At 43.6% G+C, this 6,932-nt stretch overlaps 1 pseudogene; it reads right to left on the bottom strand.

Moving 5' to 3' along the window:
- Positions 1 to 2,011: 2,011 nt before the first annotated feature.
- On the bottom strand, positions 2,012 to 3,266 carry LOC109752711 (nucleobase-ascorbate transporter 7-like; annotated as a pseudogene).
- Between the last annotated feature and the right edge of the window lie 3,666 nt (positions 3,267 to 6,932).

Genomic DNA, 6,932 nt, shown 5'->3' with positions numbered 1-6,932 from the left:
TGCTGGTTGTCATATGGAGTTTTTCTACTTTTGTTCTTGCTCCGCTTGCGAGCTGTATTTTTTTATGACTTTGTAATACTTTGAGACTTCTAATAATATGGCTACATGCATCGCTTAGATGCAGAGGTCGGGGGCAAGCCTCCTTTTCCAAAAAAAAACCTCCCGGGGGGCTCCATTTAGCCAGTGTCTTCACGACCTGTTCTCCTCTTTCTGGTATCTCCAAAGCTTTGATGAGCTCCTGAATCAGTTGCATCGATCTTAGTGGCTGGAAGGTTTCTTCATTATGTGCATATTTATTCATGTTATGCCATATTGCCCACATGACCACTGGATACAATGATTGTTGCACTGTCTTTATGTGATTCAAAGCATACTGGGCTAAAGCTTTTATGTGATTCAAAGCACTGTTGTTCTTTCATTGTATGAAATGCTCCTGATGTCGACGTCGTCGTCTCATTGGTCAACCACAAACGATGATACATACTAGTGGTTGGGGCGCGCCCGTGGCGCGCCGCCTGAGAGGTGGTTGTGCGGTGTAAGGTAGGCACACACGCACTTTCTGATTTGTTTTTAGCAATTTGTGTAGCACAGCTGCATTCAAACAATGAGAGCCTCTTGAATGTACATGCAACTGATGATATACTGTATGTATCTGATGACATGATACATTCTATGGTCCAACTAACGCCCGACGTGGTCAGCTCGTGCTAGAGATGGCACCGGCGGCGGTGGGGGTCTTCTGTTGCATGGTCTTCTCAGCGAGCGGCTTCCCTGCTTCTTCTCCACCAACACCTTGTGTAGGTTGAACAGGGACAAGATGTGGTTGTGCTTCCTCCTAACAATCGCCATCTTCCAGTTCCAAAACTTCTCCTCCATCGCGATCTTCTCGCCAACGGCCTTGGTCGCCGCCGCCACCACCGGTAGCGCGTCGTTCAGAGACTTTGTCAGCGGCCTCGCTGTCCATCTCCTGCAGGACATGCTCCTTCCACTACATTCAGTCGGCGGTGTGTACATGTCCTTCCTGTTCTTTATGATGGCCACAGGTTGAACCGGCTGCAGCATCTGTAGCCAGCCGAGGTCGTCGGGCCAGCCCGAGTACTACCCGAGGCTGATCATTGGGTTTTTAGATTAGTTTTAGTTGCAAGAATAATCACGCTGCTGCATAAAAAAAGTACAGATAAGCTCTGTGCTCACCGCAGATGATGTACTCTGGAGGTTCCTAGCCGTGGTCATGCGGATCCTGTGGTTTGAAAAGCGATGTAGACTGATGTAAATTAGACGATGAAGTGAAACAGAAGATGCTGAGACATATATGTGGCAACATTGTTGTAGAAGTAAGATGTTGGAACATATATGTGGCACCATTGCTGTCTATCTTATTTCAGATGGTGCATATGAAAAGCAATCAATAGAAAATATATAGCTGCATAACTTGGTTGTGACAAAATTATTCCTTAAGCAGTGATGTTGTGTTCATGCAAATAAAAATGAAAACCAAGGAGACCTGTCCAAGAACAAAAGATAACTCGCCTTCAAATCATTGGTGAAGCTTAACCTTAATTAGTTCTTGAACCGAGCCCTTCTTGTAGATGATCTGCAGTAAGCCCCCAAAAGCATGCTTGATAGCATCCATAGTATCACAATATTCCGGTCGCCAGCATTTCCTGGCTATGCTTTGAACTGTTTTCCAAGCAATCAAATATGAGAGTTCATAATTTGATGTCTGAATGACTGTTATAGAGCTTACCACACTGTTCTTTGTGGAGACAAAATTCATGTTAAAAAATATATACGATTTCAGGACATGGAAAATTCATGAAGCTCCTGAACTAAATGTTGGAAGATTTGAATGTAAACCGGTGGCAATTAATCGTGCCAAGGAAGATGCTATGAATATGCACTTTTAACACCTCAGTAGCAGCAACAACTCAGATAATGTAATATACTTTCTATTCAGTACATATCTAATACACTCAAAGTTGAAGTTGAAATGACTAAATCAAATGGAAAATGAGGCATGATCTTGTTATATAAAAATATCAAAACAGATTGTTCACATGAAACTCAACGGTGGTGAAAGCCTGGAAAGCCAAGTTCATAAAGCCCAAATCCAATGAATGAAACAAGAGGAACCGCAGATAATGGGGGACAACATTGCGCCAGAGACCACTAAAACCATGGATGATTTGAATCATCATCGCGATTATGAGAGCGCTTTGTGTCCCCCTCATCGTCCGTAGGAATTTTCTTGACAACAACACAAATTTGTTAGCCTCCGTACAGGAACTCGTACATGATGAGAACTTGAGAAGGCAATTCTGCTGGACAGTAATATATAAGTACCTCGTGAGGATCTGCCTCATTGCCTCAGCATCCGGCCAAGATGATGGAGATGGTTGGCACGATGAAAGTGTAGGAGCCACCCATCACGACGTGGAGACGAGACCCCAAGAAGGTTTGCAGTAAGGTGTTTATGCCGACGACCAACAGGAGCGTCTGGATTACCCGAGCTTTCTCCTCCTGACAGAAATTCAGGGAGTGTCTATCATTTATATGCGAGGCATATTCAGTGCCAGCTTAGTAGTACTTGTTCAGAGATATCAAATTCATGTGTCAAGTGAATATAACCAACATTTGGTAGCGCATAAATAAAGAGTTGAGGACTCACATTTCCACCTCCCATTTGAGGAACAAGCATCGTTGGTATGATGATGCTGGTGCCCAACATGACTATGAAATGTTGAAATCCTAGTATCACGGCCTTGGTTCCGCCCAAGATTACAAGCACAAGAGGAACATCAACTTATATACTATTTGATTAATATGAGTAGTACATACTATCAATTGCATAAAAAGATGTGTAAGGCCTTTTCATTATAAATAAATTCAAGATCAATGAACCTTCCACATTGGTTAAGCAAAAGAATTTGTTTCCAACAAATAACTTTCTCTACTGAAAATATGAAGACTGATGTGCATCGACAACAACAAAAATAGGTCAGTAATCAGCACACATGATGCAGTGGGAATGAAAGCCTGGACATGAAACAACAAGTACGAGCAAAAACTGAGGACAGTGAAGGACAAGCACGGAATGTAAGAGGGAAACTTTCAAAGAGCAAATCAAGAGACCCCTGAGGCGGGGTGAAGCAGAGCACGGTACGCCATGGCGGTGAGCCGGTGATGCAGAAAGACATGCTGGGCAGCTGCTCCTTGAGCGGATGCGGCTGCAGCTCGTCGGCCTTGGGCGGCGGGGCGGCTGCCATCTTCCTCCTCCTCCCTTTCCGGCTTCAACCTCCCAAGAAACTATGTACATACCATGTTATACATCAGATATGTTTTCCCCCCAAATTTCCTTACATGGTACATGGAGAAATCTTTTGGAACAACCAAAAGCCGCGAGCAGGGGAATTGAACAAATAAGACCTACATGTCCTAAGGCGCTGCTCCATCATGAGGAGCACAGTTACCTTGGCCGTGTTTCCAGCAACAGTGTCATCGAGTAATAAGCGGACCACTTCAGGAGAAGACATGTTACATATCGTGATTCCATCGCATAAATCTTCAAAAATCTAAAACCTACAAAAAGACCAAAGAGAATTAGTTCGAAGAACACACACCTTACATGCACACAACATTTGTGATCTATCTCTTTTTTTCGGGCGTGTGATCGATCTCCTTGAAACTTAAAATATATGCCTCATCATATTTCCTTCTCTTTAGTACAAACCTTGACCATGATCATGATCACTAATTCAGATTTTGTATACTGCAAGTTCATGCTAGCACCAGGTATTCATTTGTAATATGGATCAAGCAAGAGAGAGAGTGAGAGAGGATTGGGAACATACTAACGGAGGATGTGAACAGACGAAAGGGGCAACCTCAATTCCTCGGTCCTCCAGAGCCGCCATCAAAAAGGGGCAGAGATGGTGGGGTCGACCTGCCGTTGCCGTGCGATGGACGAACGGTAGCGACCATGTCGTAAGCGGCCCTCTCTGCAGCCCGCACGTCTATCTCTGCAACCTGTGTTCCTTGTGCCGAGGTGGCCAATGCGGGCGCTCATATATTACAAGAAGATAATTCAACAAACCATCAAAATTAGCAGTATACTGTATCTTAGAGAAGAAGAAAAAAGCTCTATGTACTAAATCTGCAGTACATTCACCTGACGAAGAAGATCAGCCGCAGTTAAGGAACTTTGATGAACTATCTACATGTGTTCTCTTCTCCTCAATCTGCAAGCTTCACAAACAAAGAGCGAAGGCAAAGAGATCACGATAATTTCTGAAGAAAAATAATTTCAAAGCAAAAGTGAGCTTGTTCATTGTCTTCACACCATTCAAATGCGTCAACTTGTATTCAACTATAACATCCAAGCATTACTAATTACATAGAGTAGTGGGACTGGTAAAGAAACTTTATTTTTCATTGTCCTCTAATCATAACGAATTGCATAGAGTGGCTGTCATCTTAAAAAATACGATTCTTTGTCATGTAAACATAACAAAGTAGACAGTAGCAGTCAGATTGATAAAAACTGGGGGGATGAGATGATGCTTCACGGCTACTGTTTGACAGTTAAATTAACAATAGAACCAATTTATTATTCCAATCAAAGAACTGTAATCCGATAGAGGATATGGCTAGGTCTGTACCAAAAGGGGCCGGAGGTGATATCCATTTGGGGAATGGGTGGTCTTGGGAAAACCACCCTAGTGGAAGATATCTATCAAAGCCAAGAACTCATTGGCACGTTTGAGAAGCGTGCTTGTGCCACAATTAATTATGCGTCCTTTCAGTCTTCTAGAGCTTCTCAGGAGCTTATTCATGCAACTTGACACGGAAACTTCTCAAAAGAAGGCTGCTGTGGGTTTGCCTGCAAGCAAAACGGAGAGATTACCATCAGTGAAAGTCGCCCCTGCAAGCAAAAAGGAGAGATTACTATCAATGACAGTTGATGACTTGATCAATGAGTTAGCAATATTGGTAGACAAAAAAAGATGCCTTATTGTTCTTGATGATGTATCATCTACTGCAGAATGGGATCAGCTAATACAACCAGTAATTTTCCAGAAGATGGGAAATACAAGCCGAATCATAGTCACTACAAGGGAGAAGAGTATTGCTCTACATTGTTCAGAGAAGAAACAAGAAACCTCCGGAACCTCGATCAAGCTGAACATGGCAGATTTCCCCATTCAAAGCATGGCCAAATTGCCGGAATGGGTCAAGAAGCTTGAGGATCGAATTCGCAACATGTGGCCAAGAGGAGCCCTGGGGAATCTGCTGAACCTAGCCGTCTTGCGTCTCAATGTGGTTAGTTAGTTTCCGTGGTGAAGAAGTACATTTCGTGGCGGAGGCCTTCCGGAGCCTCGTCGTGCTGGAGCTTTCACGCACAAGGGAACACATTAAATTGGTTGAGTTTGAGCAGGGAGCAATTAATGCCCAAACTCCAGCAGCTTCTCCTCCAGTATCCGGATACTTGAGCAGGGAGCAGGGAGCAATGCCCAAATCTGTTTGCAGTGTGCCTTATATATGGCACTGAACGGTAGTTTTGCTTGCTTAAATTGGTGAAATTTGGCACTCAACTGTAGCTAGCAATGCAAATATCTCAATGATTTTCTGTGTGAATGATTTTCTGTAGTCCAGTTTGAGCAATGCAAATTCATTCCATATGTAACCATTGCAGCTCAGCTCAGTTTGAACAGAAACTTAAATACTCCCTCCGTCCCATAATATAAGAGCGTTTTTTACACTACACAAATGTAAAAAAAACGCTCTTACAATATGTTGGGCAGCTGAAAGAACTAGCAAAAGTCACTTCACTCGAACATTACATACCATTTCACTGAAATCACTCTACTGAAACTTACTGCATATATATTACAGACCGTTTCACCCACAAAAGAGGCACATCACCATTTTAACTTTCGACTACGATTGTTTCGACTTGTATCCAATAATAATCAGTACCCATATTGGGCAGCTGAAAGTTAATTACCTGTCAACTCACCTGCCAGGAAGCCCAAGTTGCCTGTACGCGCTAGACATTGCAGAGTTAATATGTTCGATGACTTTGACAAGTACATGCAAGTCCCTGACGAATGGACGCATGCTGAAACCAAAGCCATACACCCCTCAAGTTTGTCATCCGCGCCGGTACCTCTACCAGAAGCAGGTGCGCCCGTACCTGAGCTTGTGTACCAGAAGCAGGTGCCCAAATTTTCTTCAGGACTTCTTGCTTGCAGTCTGATTGCTGAGAAGTACAGTTCATGGCCTGTCCCACTTCCAATAGTAGAACTAAGTATCATAAACATACTTACCTTGCCCATTTTATTTTGCTTGCCAGCACTGAACGGATAGTTTTGTTCAGCGGTCTCCTCTCGGTACACGCAGGGCGCCCAGGCGTGGGGCGGCGATGGCGAGTTTAAGCGCCTAATGCGCTTTTCTCATCCACAGGTACTGGTTAATTTGTGGTATAATACTCGCTGTTCCACATAATCACGAGTTCTTTCAACACAATATTTCTTGATGTTTACAATATCAATTGTTGGACATTTAGATTGATTCCCATCCAGTTTAGTTAGTGGAGCCGAAATGATTTTGCTCAGATTCGTTCCAAGTGCATTGGTAGGCCATGAGATGGAAAGCAATATTCAAATCCGGTCTTCCATTGGCAAGATGGTTCGGTCCATGGTTCTTGTTGTTCTGTCATTGCAATGCTCTGCCCTTCATTTGCTGACGACTGAATGAATGAACGATTGTTGCAGTTCCGGTGGCGGCCAATTCCACCTTCAGTGCCTACTCCTGGGAAGAAGGAAATCTCAGCCTCCATGGAAGGCCGAGTTGCTGGCAAGTGGAAGCAGCTACAGACCATAAAGGAGAAGGATATGTATGATGTCTCCAAAGATGTCGAGGTGGAGTGAAGG

This window comes from Aegilops tauschii, chromosome 6 (assembly GCF_002575655.3).
Source record: "Aegilops tauschii subsp. strangulata cultivar AL8/78 chromosome 6, Aet v6.0, whole genome shotgun sequence".
NCBI lineage: Eukaryota > Viridiplantae > Streptophyta > Magnoliopsida > Poales > Poaceae > Aegilops > Aegilops tauschii.
The sequence above is the reverse complement of the archived record's forward strand: the minus strand, read 5'-3'. Positions and strand labels throughout refer to the sequence as shown.